This window comes from Peromyscus californicus, unplaced genomic scaffold, assembly GCF_007827085.1.
Source record: "Peromyscus californicus insignis strain IS unplaced genomic scaffold, ASM782708v3 Scaffold_9__1_contigs__length_137607984, whole genome shotgun sequence".
NCBI classification, from domain to species: Eukaryota; Metazoa; Chordata; class Mammalia; order Rodentia; family Cricetidae; genus Peromyscus; species Peromyscus californicus.
The window spans coordinates 56196302-56211654 of record NW_026294617.1 but is presented as its reverse complement, the minus strand read 5'-3'; the positions used below and the strand labels follow the sequence as shown (position 1 = coordinate 56211654).

At 36.5% G+C, this 15353-nt stretch overlaps 1 protein-coding gene across 3 annotated transcripts in view; it reads right to left on the bottom strand.

The window, feature by feature from the left end:
* Fstl5 (follistatin like 5) overlaps positions 1–13942 on the bottom strand; it is a 596643-nt gene extending 582701 nt beyond the window's left edge. Inside the window, exon 1 of one of the 3 annotated variants that reach the window (XM_052730071.1) lies at positions 13114–13942. The gene's annotated coding sequence lies outside the window, so the exon portion shown is untranslated. The remainder of the gene's footprint in view (positions 1–13113) is intronic. The other 2 variants (XM_052730070.1, XM_052730069.1) reach the window with 2 other exon arrangements.
* Positions 13943–15353: the final 1411 nt, after the last annotated feature.

Sequence of the window (15353 nt, the reverse complement as noted above, 5' to 3'; positions counted from 1 at the left end):
AGCAACGTCTCAATAAAGTGTAACCTGAGATATTCGCTACCTTGAAGTTCCTGGGGATGAATGCATCCAACATGTTTAGCAGTTTCAGATGATGCATGTGTTTAGCTTTGTGCTATTGTTTTTTTAAAGTTTAGAAAGTTGTGTGGTAAAACAATAATTAGTATTTATCTCCTGTCTATTTGAGCTAAGGAACAAAATTTGAGAACTGAGCCTACAATATTCTAGCAAGCACAGAATTTAATTTAATCTGTTGATGTTTCTTCAAGTTCTCTTAGACGTTTTTAAAACAATGACCCAGTGCAAAGAGCTATATACTGAGACAATAAATGGCTGGTGTTCCACAATGGGTTTGTCATAGTTTAAATGTCTGAAGCCCATGCACGGGTGACAACAAAGAGGATACAGCCGTTCCAAGAGAAATGCTACAGCTACGGCAGATGTTTAAGTGATGGTGGATTTCCTAAACTCATAAGGGTTATTTTGCATTTGAAAACATCTTTTTTCCTACATCTGAAAACAATTTTTGAAGAAAACCACAGTGGTACCCTAAAGCTCATAACAAAATCCCCTGATTGCCTTCCTGAACTCTCTCCACTGATTTAGAGGTGGTGGTTAACCGAGATGTTCCGCAAAAACATATATAATTAAAGGGCTGGCCAACAGAGTGCCAGCCAAGAGAGCAGTTGTCACAGCTGGCACACGGTTATCCCCAGATTTCATCAGCTACGCTGTGCTATTCATGTCCAGACAATGAGCCTTTCACCTTCTTCCAGCCTCAGGAAACAGAGAAGCAGCGCACTTGTCAAAAGAAAATGAATGGTTTCAGAAAGTGTTCATTTCCACCTGTTTTTGTGAAATGTAAAGGCATATACTTAAAGCAAAGAAAAAAAGCTCCTAGGATGTGTTTTCTATTTTTTTATTAAAGATGTTAAACTCATGGAATTATAGCATTATGAGAACTCTCACCAAAGGAAATAATTCAAGCAAAACTTTGGCACAGTTTGGGGGGAGTTCTTTCAAGCTTTAATTTTTTTGCAGAGGTGCTAACTTTTGACATCTTGCCAAGGAAGAGAAAATAAGCGTGCATTTAATCATGGCATTTATTTTATAAAGTTAAGGGGTTTTTTTTGTTTTGTTTTGTTTTGTTTTTAGTTTAACATTATTTCCTTTTGTTTTGTCTTTCCATGGTCACATGGTATAATATTCTCTAGGAACAGGACAGCATAGTAAATTTAAAATAAACACTGGTTCTCAAGTATGTGCACATACCCCAAACATTCTAGGCATCTCTGTCTCCCTCATAATGGCAGGCTATCTGGAATACTAGATTGTTTGAAAAGAATGCTGGGTTAGAAGGAACATAGGTTTTATAAAGTATAAGCTTTCTATTAAAATGTAAAATTCTGAACAAGTTCACCACATAATTCAGGAAGAACAGAAATTTATCTTTAGATATTCATTCACTTAAAGTTGCAGAATGTCACTGTGAATGGGACAGATCACCTGGGAAATGTCAGGAAGGAGAAGAAGAACTTATTTGGACTCAATGTTTCGGTTGCAGCCCAAAGAAGTTTGTTCTGTTTATTCCTGGTCCACGGTGGGTTAGAACGTGATCAGAACATGATCACAACATCACGGCGGTGGGCAGCAGATGGCTGAGGCTGCTCACTTCAATGGGCAAGAGAGGATGGACAGAAAGAACACACAATTGAGAGAGAGAGTCTGAAAAAGATACTGCCCCATGGACAGCCCCAGTGACTGATGGGCTCTAGTTAAGTTCCACCTTGAAACAGTTGCAATTCCTTCAAAATAAGCCATCAGAGAGGAAACAAACTGTCAATACCTGAGCCTGTGGGTAGCATTCCATTTAAATTTCAAATAAAATTTAAATTTTAAAATTTTGTCCTTTCCCACCACTCCCAACAAAGGCTAATAATGGTCTCTTCATATTGCAAAATGAGTGCAGTAGTCCCCATAAGTCCTTAGAGTCTTGACTATTTCCGTATTGCTCCAACATAGACGTCCAAAGGCTCTTCTGAGACAAGGAAACTCTGTGCATATCTATGTTACAACAGTACAGAGTAAACATCCCTTGTACACTGGGAGACTTAAGAAGATGACCAGGAATAAATGGATAGAACAAAACATCCAGCCAGAGAAATACTAAATTAGGTATCTCCATGTACAACATTCAGGACACATAGCATCATGATGTAAGCTGCAAAAGGTCTGGGCAGTTTCACCCCTGCGGCTTTGCTATTTGCAGCTTTCATGAGCTATCTCCACCTTCAGAATGTGGCTTTCCATTCTGAGTGCCTGGGTACCTGAGAACTGCAGATGAATCCTGGGGAAACAATGTCCCAAGCAGATTTATATTCATCAAATCCAGGAAACACCTTGAGAAAGACTCAGATGACTTCTTTCACATCCTTGATTACATCTGGTAGTCTAGAAATGCTTCCGGATATCTTCTAAAATATGCTCAAGGCATCGTACCTACTGTCCCAGTGCAAAATACTTGGTTTCTTTCCTTTTCTTTAGAAATGCTGCCTTCCTTCCTCTGCCCCAACTTTACACAGACTTTTCCAACCGAATCACAAGTGCATCAAATCTTTCTTCTCTGGCGTCTGCTCCTGATTTCCACTGTGGAGCTATCTAAAAGCATCCAGAAAAACCTAAGCTAAAGCCTAAATACCGCAACATTTCCTCTGCCATATTAACTAGTCTGTTACCTTAAATTCAGCCGGACACAAAGTCCAGGGATAAGAATGTAGATGAATTCTTTTCCAGGATGTAATATGAAAATATGTATAGTTTTTACTCCACTCTCAATGAGTCCTTGTTCCCACCGCCTCCAATAAGCAGTTTTTATTGTCCTTATTTCTTTTGGCATGCTAGTCTTCTGAACTTTCACTCAGAACCTTCATTAAGTACTGTAGCATCACTAGCATTCTCAAACTTCTCTAGACTGCACACCTTAAAACTCTTCAAAATTTCCCTCACAAATAACCTCCAAGGTTTAAGATACACACTGCCAGGTTTAGTCACAGCAACAACATCCCTTCTCTGGTATCAGTGTTTTTGGTTAGGGAGAGTTTGAAGTCACCACAATCGATATATGATATAAGGAAAGAAATTTCAATGTTGGCTAGCAGTTTCTGAGGTTTCAGTCCACAGTGAAGGAAATGGGTTCAAGAATACAACAGCTCACACCATAGTCACCAGTAGATGAGAAACAGGGCCCCCATCGGACTGGCATGATTCTTTTCCTTCTTCCTGCATTTGAACCGATAGCCTATGAGACAGTGCCCCTACCACATTAGTTAATATTCTGTACAAATGGAACCTTTGACAAGACCAGAGGTGTGCTTTACTAGATAGATGATTGATAGATAGACAGACAGACAGACAGATAGATTGACTTTTTCAATGTACCCAAGGGACAGTCAACATTACCTCACAAATTCTCATTACTGAACTTAAACTATTTCTCACCCTGCTACAGTATAGATGAAGTGCTGTACTTCTTAATAAACTTCCTTAGCATAAGAAGAGTTGTATGCAAGACCTCCTGACCCCAACTTATTTTCTCTATCTTTCTCATCCCCTGACCACCCCATCAGGACCCTGTCATTGAAGAACAAGCTGCTGGATCAAGTCATCAAACGAAAAGAATAATTTGCCATGAGCCTTCAAATTTTTTTCCAATAAGATAACACTTAATACTGTAATGATGTTCATTCTAGAAGAGTTTACAGTACCACATAAATTAAGACATTTTAATTGTATGTTCTTTTCTACAAAGAGGTGTCCAGTATATAACATTCTTCCAGCTTATAATTAATTTACTATTTGTTTAAATACAAGTTTTATTTCCTAATAATTAAAATCTCACATCACTGAAGTGTATTAATGCCATTTCCATCAGAGTCAAACTTAATTAAATGAATTAATATATTTTAGAAAACTATATCTTGCGGAGCAGAAGTGCTAGGAGTATAAATCAGTGAGAAGCTCATGATTAGCACTTACAGGACCTGGGTTCCTTCTCCAAACCAAAAGTCAACCTATCAATCAATAATAGTATTGTTGACTTTGGACAGGAGTGATTTAATGGATACCTGGAAATGCTACTATGTTGTGCTTAGGATAACCTCTCCTCTAGGTTGCACCATTTACCTTTAGTAATCCTTGCCTTGTCTCATTTTAATCATAGCAAATACACACATGGGGGAAGTATCTTTTCCATTTATTGATTTGCTTATAGCCTGTATTTCAGAAGAGATATCAGACCAAGCGCTCTGACTCTGTTACTCATGCTCAATCCAAGCACCTAGGAGAGTGCCTGCTAAGGAGTTGGTGTGTAATATGTTCACTGAAATTATCTACAATATAATGAATATGATCTGAAATGTCTTCAGAAAATTAGCATTTATTTTAAAAATGTAAAAATGAATTATGTACTAGCTAATCTTCGTTAACTTGTATCAAGTTAAAAATTCCTTGTATTATTAAGTAAATTTAAAAATATATAAGTGCAATGTAATTTTGACATAACTAATGTTTGTAAAAACAATAGCCAAATCATTTGCCAACCTATAACTTAATAATAAAGAAAATATTATTGTATGTCTGATAAATTTTTGAAATGTATTTTTTTCTTTCAGAGTAAATATAAAATAAATTTATTTTACTGTTCCTAACTAACAAATATAAAGTGTCATTTTTCCTTCTCCCTTCATGTTTATATTATATGTTAATTTAATACTAAATATGTATTCCTGATTTACATGGCAAGGAATAACATAATAGTGAAGCCTGCTTTGGAAAATTTTCAGTTAGCAACTGAAGACAAGAATAAGAAAATGATAGATGGTAAAAACTTAAAAACCTAAACACACTATCCATCACCACAATCTTTCTATAGTCTTACACACATAAAACACTTAACAAGTTTATTACAGTTTTGTATGAGCAAAATATAACAGTGAAACCAAATCGAAATAGAATAAACTCCATTGAGCAATAAAAGATATGAATATGTAACCATTTTGTGTGCATGATGTATGTATCTATATATTTATGGGTCTCTGTGTGTGCAATAAAAACATGGGTGTGTATGCATAAAGACGTATGTGGAAGCCACAGATCAATATCAGGTACCTTCCTCAGTATCTTTCCACATTGTTTTTTTTGATCCAAGGTCTTTCCATGAGCATGCCCTCATAGATTCAGCTAGAATGGTGAACCAAAAACCCCATGGAACTAATTGTTTCCTCAGTGCTGGTGTTGTAGGTATGCACCACCACACTCAATTTTTCTTAGGTACTGGGGATATGAAGTAAGTTTTCATGCTTGTATGCCAAGCAATTTACTGACGAAGACATCTATCTCTCAGGCCCATAAATACACAATTTTAATATGCAAGGGTTTTGTACATTTAAAAACACCTAGGCTCTTTCCCATGAAAGAAATAATTTGGAATAATAGTATAAAGCATATTTGAAATACAAAATCAATTTTGGATTCTCCACTGCACAACTTGCCTCACAAACTGTAGACTGAAAAAGAGAAACTTGGGTATCATATCAGTGAAGGGGATTCCACAATTCAGGAAGAAGTCTAATCAGACACATTAGGCTGAATTCCAGTTTGAATCTTTAGGGCCACAGTCTAATATGCAGACAGCTTACTTTTTGACTAGTTGGGATCCATGACTTAATTTAAAATAACACAATAAAACAAAGATGAACTGATATCATCTTGGTGATTATATGGCAAAGAGAAAGGGATCATAAAGTTGCAAAATCTCAAGTTATTTCACTTTAACAGAAGGATCACTCTACTAGCTGGACCTGACCTAATGAAGTAGATCTAAACTAATGAAATGTGTCCTTTCAATATTCTAACAGCCTTCCAGAACAGGCTTCTGTGAGTTTTGAACTGCAAATAAATAAATTATGAGAATAATCAGGTAATATTGATGAAGACTTGGCCTCAAATGAGAACTGAGCCTTGGCTGAATAAATGCAAAATTTTAAGCTGAGAACCCAACTAACCTTTCCCCTAACTTGGTGTTAATAAAAAAAAGAAAAGAAAAAAAAACAAGGAAAGATTAAATTAAATGCCAATAAATGTTTGTATTTTTTATCAAACAGTAAAAAACATGCTTGCTCAAAAGTGACTGTTTTGTGACGGCAATAATACATTCATTGCAATAGAACCAGGAAGACTAGGAGAAGCACATATGAACATAATGTTCTTAGAGCCACAAGAAGATGACTGAGTATAAAGAAGTTGGTGAAGAAGCTGGAATTCTTAAAACTACAACAGTGAAGACAGCATTTGCTTATTTGGAAGAAAGAACTCATTTTATATTTTGTTTTTCTTGGTTTACACAGCTTAAGTGAATACACAAAACAACTGAAAGTCAGATTGACCATTTGCAAGATTTAGAACCAATTAGCAAGAACAGGCATTAAAAACAAGCAGAGAATTTCAACTTGACATCATAAAAACTAGAGATATATGGATGACTCCAGAGCAACCCAGGATTAGAAATCCAACTCTAATCATAGAAAACCTTGAAGAAGTCCAGAAAATATGTTAGCAGAGGTTGATCACTATCATTCAATCATACAGTAGGAAAAAAATAGCCCCAATCTCAACTCCGTAGACTGAAATTCTTTAAGGTTTGATCTCTACCTACACCTGGGGGTTTTAAGTACATGAAATGAAGCTATGTTGATTGATCAATGACAATATGTATGCTATAATATGTGTCATCAAATAATTTAGCTGTTAATTCATGATTGTTATAGCAGGAAATGAGATCGTTATAGAATGCCAAAGTATTATTGCATGAGTGGGCAGTCTGGGCCAGAACAAAAGTAACAAAAGCAAAGAATACAGAATGGAAACTAAGTACAGCTACATTAAAGGTGGGGTGGTATTTTAAGATATCTGAGTTTTGAAACAGTGTATGGAAAAGAATGTTCAATTAACTGATAGGCTATGGAATTAGGAAGAGAGGACATGATAGGGGTGGTGATATATTGAATTTATGGCATTTGTGCTATTGCTGTGAAATAAGAAGTAAAATGTCCAGAAAAAAAATCTCTGGAAACATATTAACGGAATTTCAATCTAGATAAGAGCTATGGATTTGCAAAGTGTCCCTGAAAAGACAATGATTTTACTCTGAATTGAAAGAGCTTCCTCTAAGACTTCACAGAGGAGGCACAAGGTTGATTCGAATGAATGGCAGATGCAACAGGGTAAACCTCCCAAGATCACTGATACTTTCTAGTAGGTTCACTTTTAAAGTAGAAACACTGTGTATTAGACCAAAAAAAGGGCGGGGGGGCTCTACCATCTTTCTATTTTGAGCTTTCTCCACATCTCCACAAAAACAACCTTACAAACTTTCCTTAAAATTTCCTTTGAGATTTATTTGATAAGACAAGCACAAACTTGTATAATGGGGATGCACTTGGGAATGTGATGCAAGTCTGTGGCTCACTTGGGAGCTGGGCTGGACTAGGGTTAGTTACACCAACAGGGTGTATTCTTCACCTGAGTCTTCTGACCTTCTGAAAACAAAGAGCCCCAGCTAGTGATCAGTATGCACATTTACCTCCTAAGGAGCTCAAAACAACAAAGTGTGATGCTAAGCAAGGTAGCACCCACCTACAACCTCTTTTTTTGGAATTGTACTTCAAGGCTGGGACGTTTATTTTGATTATTTTATTTGATCTTGCAAGCTATTAAAAATTTTGGCAACTTACTGACCTGAAGGTTTGAATATGAGTATCAGCCTGCAAACACAGATTGCTTAAGTGGGCTGAACTTCCTGTTGCATTTGTACTTGAATTTTGTTACCTAGTTAGGAAAAAAAATGATGGATTCTTAAGAAACTAATTGCTCTGTTCTGTAGTTTCTTCTTCTGCTGGAGATAAAATGGAAAACATTTGTCAATTCTAAAACTTAAGTAGTCTATAAGATCAGACAATGCAGCATTCTTTTTTTTTTTTTTTTTTTTTTTGGTTTTTTTTTTTTTTTTTCAAGACAGGGTTTCTCTGTGTAGCTTTGCGCCTTTCCTGGATCTCGTTCTGTAGACCAGGCTGGCCTCGAACTCACAGAGATCCGCCTGCCTCTGCCTCCCGAGTGCTGGGATTAAAGGCGTGCGCCACCACCGCCCGGCAATGCAGCATTCTTAATAACATTGTATGGAGGAAAATTTCTGCTAGCCAATTGAGACCATGCACTGAAAAGTATGCATACTCACTAGTAATGTTGATAATAATTTCAATATATTTTAACAATTAAATACCTTAAGGAAATAACGAGAGTCATTCACTGTAGCAAAAAGTGTAAAACAGGAACAAACATGCCAGCTGAACAAGTGACCATAGCTGACAGCTAGACATGTACAGTGGTCTGGAGGAGAGCCTGTTTTGTTCTGAAGATCCTAGCTCAGGGTAAAGCTACTCATCTTCCCAAAATTTACCAGATCTGTACCCCAAAATAATCACATGCAAGGAGCGAATACATTTCATGGATATGGATATTCATACACATGAAGTTTATGGCTCATTACCAGATGATATGGAAGAAACCTTTCTCCTATGTAGGTATTTCTTTTACAGGAAGTAATTCTCTCAGTTTTTATAAAAAGATCTTGGAAATGTTTGATATGAGTTTTGGGGTTTACATGTAAAGTGGCAATAGTAACAACCTTCACAAGATTACTTAAGTGTTAAATGATGATTAAAAATGACCTAAGTTAAAGAACAGTATATATCTATTAAAAATCTTGATGGTTTCGTGTGTGTGTGTGTGTGTGTGTGTGTGTGTGTGTGTGTGTGTGTGTGTGTGTGTGTGTGTTTTCAGACATGAATAAGCAAATCCTGGCTGCAAAACCACACGTTTAAATATCAACAGGTAGGCCATGGTGGAGCAGCAAATGAAACTGCCTTTAGCATCTCTGAAGCTTTGCCTTAGAAACCTGGAGGGCTGACCTCCTTATTCCCCAGTGAGATAGCTCAGGCCCTAATTGATGCTGGCTTGTGGCTAAGACTACGGATTTCAGAAAATTAAGAGTACATGATCACAGAGAGCATGAGGCATGGACCTTTCATGTACATAAAGAAATTATAGGATTTTTATAGACTAAAAAAAAAGGTCTTTGAGTTTTTTAAAACAATATCGAATGTGCTGGAAATGATCTAGCTATGAAAGCAAAGGTAAAATGTTTTCATCGTAGCATTCATGAAGAATGTGGTTTGTGCATATGTTTTAATTGCTACCTTGGCGTTACTTAGCTAGGAACATATATCTGTAAAGTATGTTTGCCTTAACTGTCAATCATAATAAGTACATTGAAATAAAACTCAGTGACAAAGTATTTCTAAGTCTTCTGCATTATGTTTTAGAATTGCTGCCAGTGCTGTGAGCTAGTTATGAGTTAGAATAATATTTTCAGTGTTGACACACAAATGAACTCACTAAGCAACATCTTTACTTATAGATTTACATGGTTGGAAAGCAAAAGCTACTTTTCTTTAGAAATATATGATTCATTATCAAAAGATAAAGAAATTCATTTTCTTTTAAAACTATTCCTTTTACATGCAGTAATTTTCAAATTCTTTATCAAGTGTATTTTCTCAGATGTCTGTACAACTTCCACACTGTGCATACATCCTTTCTGTTTTCTTATTCCTACAAAGTTTAATTTTCAATTGCCATCTACTCTAAGAGCCTTTGAAGAACCTTTTTATCAAAGACCAAATAAGTGAACAACCCCCCTCCCTAAACCCATGTGTCCTCAAGTAAACCAGTCTAAATAAAATGATAGATATTAGAAGAAAAATTTGCCAACCAAAAGCACACATTGTATTACGGCCCATTATTTTCATTACTTCTATATTAACTGGTGTGTCTTGAACCCACATCTTTCTTGGCATAGTTATCGTAGTCCATCAAAGATGTAAACACACACACACACACACACACACACACACACACACACACACACACACACACACACACACACAGAGTGACTCTCATTAAAATAACCCCCAATGACATTGTTTAAATCTTTCTCTTTCAGAAGACTCCTGTTAAGACACACAAGAACCCTGAGATCATCAAAACACTGTTCCAACCCTTATAACAACAGTAATTGGTGAAAACAAGATGATTTAAAGCACAAAGGGATCAATTACTTGGTTGTTTATTACTGATTACATTGGAAAACTGGCATCTTTCCACAAGGGACCATCTAGGTCACCTTAAGGAAACTATACCCAAAGGACATTGGTTGCCCTGAATCAAAGGATGATTAAGATTGTTTGGAAGGAATAATTGGCCACCTGGCTGTTAAAAGGGTTATAACTATAGAAAGTGCTTTTCCTGACCTACTAGTTCTCATCAAATTTTTTGAGCTTGATATTATTATGTGTGCTACCATAAGTACAGTCATTTGACCAAATATGAAGGACTAACAGTACATACGAGCTAAGACTTTGAGGTCTCATTGATAACCCTTATGAACATAATCCTTACATTCAATCTCAAAAGATATACATACAAGTTTGATGTATCTGTTTGAAAAAAAAATAAAATAAATACATGTAGCAATCTCCTTTTTATTTAATTTTACCTCAGTGTGCTTTAAAATGTTGAAAACAACTTACACAAGTGATATGATGTATAATTAAATTATTGCAGTAATTTATACACTTGCCAAAGGAAGCAATGGTGCATTTGCATAGTTTCTGTAATGACATAAATTATTATTTTAATAATATATCTAGTGTTTTGCTTTCAAATATTGCTTTTTATTTTCATGAATAAATTAAAATTCATTGTACTATTGTTTTTCTGGAAGAACAACTAATGAATTACCACATTTAACTGTCTTCTCAGTTTCTTTAAGTCTGGCAATTTTATTATTTTACAGTGTGTATCTTATTCTCCATTGAAATAGGATTTTCTAAACGCAAACTTTGGACTCACTATGTGAACCCAATTATCTTACCTCATAGCTAAGATACAAAAACCAAATGTGTATAAAATCAGGGGTGCATTAATTTGTCCACTGAATTAAATTATCAGTGACCTAGAATGATGCAATTACTATGAACATATTTAACTTGTATTTAAATATCTCATTGTGATATCAATAACTTCATTTGTAAGAATACAAGATATTGGTGAAAATTTACATCTGAATAAGAAGAGAAAACTTTCTGGAGATGGAAACCAATGGTATCCCAAAAACAATGAAATAAATGTAAGGTTCATGTGTGACTGCCTTTTAAACAATTTGTATAATTAAGGTTTGTATGAATGTCTCAAGATTAATAAATTGGAAAACAACCATCATTCTGCTTGAAATTCCGAAGTCTGGATGTCTATTTCACTGTAATTAATTAAAAAAAAACTTTGATAAGTAGTAATGAACAATTATATAAAACAGAAATATGTATCAAAACTTCCTGACTACTTCATATGTCTTATTTATTATCTATTGTGCCTACGTGTTCAAAATTTTATTTATGAATATTTAAACACAAGATCACATGACTAACATGAATCCTACAAAGAACATTTATTAAGGGAGAAGCAGGGAACAACTTAAGAGGATTTACTTTTGCTTGGGAGAATCTGCAGCAATATACATTTCTCATAGCAAATCTTCCTTAGAAGCTTTGATGTAAATAAAATGAAAAATCTCTACGAAGATGAATGAGCTATAATCATATGCACCAAAACTTCATCCCAGTAACTATAGTTCAAAAGTCTAAGACATTGTAAAATCCAAATACATGAACTTTACTTACTACACCCTGATGGTCTGCACAGCATACCCTTAGTGAGTTCAGAGAGTTAAGCATGAAGCATTACAGTTCACCTATTCCAATTAACACAAGACATCTACTTGCAACCTGAACTCTATCTCTGAAATGTAAAGAAGCAAGCTCTGCCTTTTACCAGGCATTATTTCTCCTTCATCTAATGTCACTGCATGACATAAATGGAAGATCACAATACCATTTCTAAGACAAACCTCACATCTATATAATACATGCATGAACAATAGCAAGAGATATGGGAACACCAAGTAACTTTCACTGTTTAGTGGTTGCTCACTATGAATAGTCTTGTTCAGTGCTTATCCACACTGAGTTCTCCTTTCAAAACACACTCAGATCACACTGCCAAACGACGAAAAGGAACATAGCTTCAAATGAAAATCTAAGTAGAGAAATGCTCTCTGTTAAGCATGCAAGAGGTTAAAAACTGATGAAACAGCAAGACGTCTTCTCAACCCTAAGCTTGCCTGCCCCATTCAATCACCATAGCAGTCAAGAATTTATAATGTAAGCTAATACTATATTATTAAATCAGTAAACCTCATTTACATTCACCTCTGAACTGAGGGGGTGGGGAGGGATGACATCTATTAGTCAATAACAGAACAAACAGTCCCCAACTTGGAAATTCACACGACCTTGGATATGAATTTCTTACAGACCGAGTTTCAGTAGTTTTATTTGCATCCACAGCACAACAACATATGTAAATGAAGCCAGCATGGCAGAAAGATTCCTTTCCCTCCAGTCTCCCCTCCAAAACATGCCAACAAGCTCAGCACTTTGCAGTCCATTTTTTTGGACATGGGAAATATTATTTATTAACCTGATAGTAGGTCATTCAAATATGTTTTTAAATTACATTCATATTAAAGAACTTGGAGAATTCTATGGCATCCTTACACATATATGGGGGCTTGATATTGAACGTTTACTAACCCAAGCCACCCTAGAAGTGTTCATCTAAAATGCTCTTATTGACAAAGAGAGGTGTATCATAACATTAACTTCACAAAAACAAACAGCTCTCAACTTCCCTAATACTTTAATAATCACTGTCTTCAGTATTATTAGAACATCTCATGTTGTACCAAATTATTCATTTTTGTATAATTATTACCAAAGTACTGTCTCAAATTATAGAAATCAACATAACTTATTTTTAAATTTTTCATAGCTGTCTGTATTTCTCACCCACTTGCAATCATTTATAACAATATTCTATTCTTACCTTATTTTAAATAATAAAAAAGTCCCCCGAAAAGATTCCTCAGCGGTGTGGAAATATGAGTCACAGTTTTAAAAATAAAAAAAAAAGAAGAAGAAAATAATGGATGAAAAGATCGTCTTAGTTTGGAAAAAAAAAAATCAAAATACTTTGAGCAAAAACTACAGAAATCTCTGAAGTCACGCCTGAGTGGGCGCCCAGGTTGCAAACACAGGAGTCTCTCCCACGTCCGAGTCGCACTCCTTTGTCAAGTTAAATTGGGTCCTGCTGGTGAAGCGGGTCCCACCAGGCACAGAGGGTTCCAGTGGGCGTTGCCTCCAGGTGCCCAAGCTGGCTATCCGCTCACACCCCGGGTTCAGCACCGACACACTGTGGACAGCACCAGCTCCGCTCACGTCCAGTTTGTCTCAGTCGCTGAACCAGGCTGATTCTCGCGCCTCCTCCCTCGGCAAGAGCCGGGCTGCTTGTCAACCCCGGTGTGCCCCGCCTCCACATCTGACGTAACTGTTTTGCATATCAACTCTCCAGGAGGTGAGGGGCGGCCCCTTGACTGGGCTTCTGATGGGTTCAGCCGGCGCTATCCAGAAGACCAGATCCAGGCTTAAAATCTGCGTTGGGATTGGCATGGTTGGACTTGACTCTCCCGTTCGGCGAGCCCAGCCGAAAAACTAGAAGCTGTGGCAGCGTCTGCGCCTCCGCCTTCCCTGGGACCTCGGCTCCCGGGACTCTGTGACCGCACAGCATGCTAGGGAAAGGAGGCTGCCGAATCAGGGACTGTGAGGGAAAGAACTGAGCACCAGGAAACCATTCAGCCTTGCCCCATACATCAGATCCAAACTTTGCTCTGTCTCATTTGGTTGCAGAAAGGCACCTGATTTAGAGTTCTGCTCCTCCGTTCTCAGGGCTGTAGGAGGGAGTCCCTGCTGCAGAAACTTGTCTGGGGAAAAAAAAAAATTAAAAATATCTGAGCGCAGGAAGAATATTTGAAAGCTTATAATGCTCATCATCACTCGGAAACAGATTTTTTTTAAGTCATGTGACTGTTCCCTATTTAGTTTATGATAAGCTTCGTGGAGTTGGAGATCCCAGGATTTTAAAAAAATCATTTTAATTATGTTTTGTTTTAAAGCTCTCAGCTTCAACTCCCATCGCCAAATCTACAAACTTGTGCAGTGTTTATTGTCCAATACATCACTTGCTCAATGAAAGACTGGATAAGCCGGAAGCAATGTCATGGTTTTTAGCAGTTCTCTCGGTGTTTTTGATCTTCCTTGTCCCAGGGATGCTCTTAAGAGGACTTTGACAAAGAAAAGGGTCCTGTTATATCAAGTTCACAGTGAGCTCCAACTTGTAAACAAGCACACTTGAATCATTCACCTACACATAATGTTAACTGCACAAAAAGAACGTCGTGTATAAAACTAAGCCTGAGATTTTTTAATTGCATAAAGCTTTTTCATAAAGATGTGTATCATTTTTTAAAAATCATACTATTTAATGTGCTGTTTTCCATCAGATTGCACAAGTGTGTCATCTTTTTCCAGGAATCTAAGCTAACTTAACACTGAATCCACTCCTGTGTTCTCAGAAACATTAATTAGATGATAAACCTGAGTTTCCTGGGAAAACATCTTTAACACACAAAGACGATAATTCTTCCATTCAGAGCAATCTGCTATGTTTTATTTTTCTCTGGCAGCTACCAACTTTATGTTAATATATAAATGACAAATGTTATTTTGGACTGCTCATTATGTGTACACACACGCGTTTGTTGCCTCTGTTCCCACTGTACTTTTAATAACAATGTCAGACACCGTGGCAGGAAATGAAAGGTAATACATGGGAGCAGGTGGGCATTGTCAATTACAATTACAATAGAGCCAGTTGAATAGCCTGCCCTTAGGCTAGTTGTGGGAAGGGAAATAACCCAGACATTATTTTGATGTCCTTTATGCTATCCTGTTGGAGAAGATTTGATAGTTTACTGCAGAAATACATATGATATCTTATTTATTCTTGTAAAAGTCCAAGAAAACTCATGCCAATTATTTAATCGGCATCAATTTTCGATTTACTCCAGTAGTAAGCCTTTTTAGGCTGTGAATCCAAAGGCAGCAATCGTAAAATTATTCAAAGACTAAAGAGAGTGAAACTGGGAAAGCTCCAAACAGAAAGGGGAAAGATAATTGTTCTTCTCATTGTCTCTAAAAAGAGTGGAAAAGAGCAAAGCAGAGAGACAA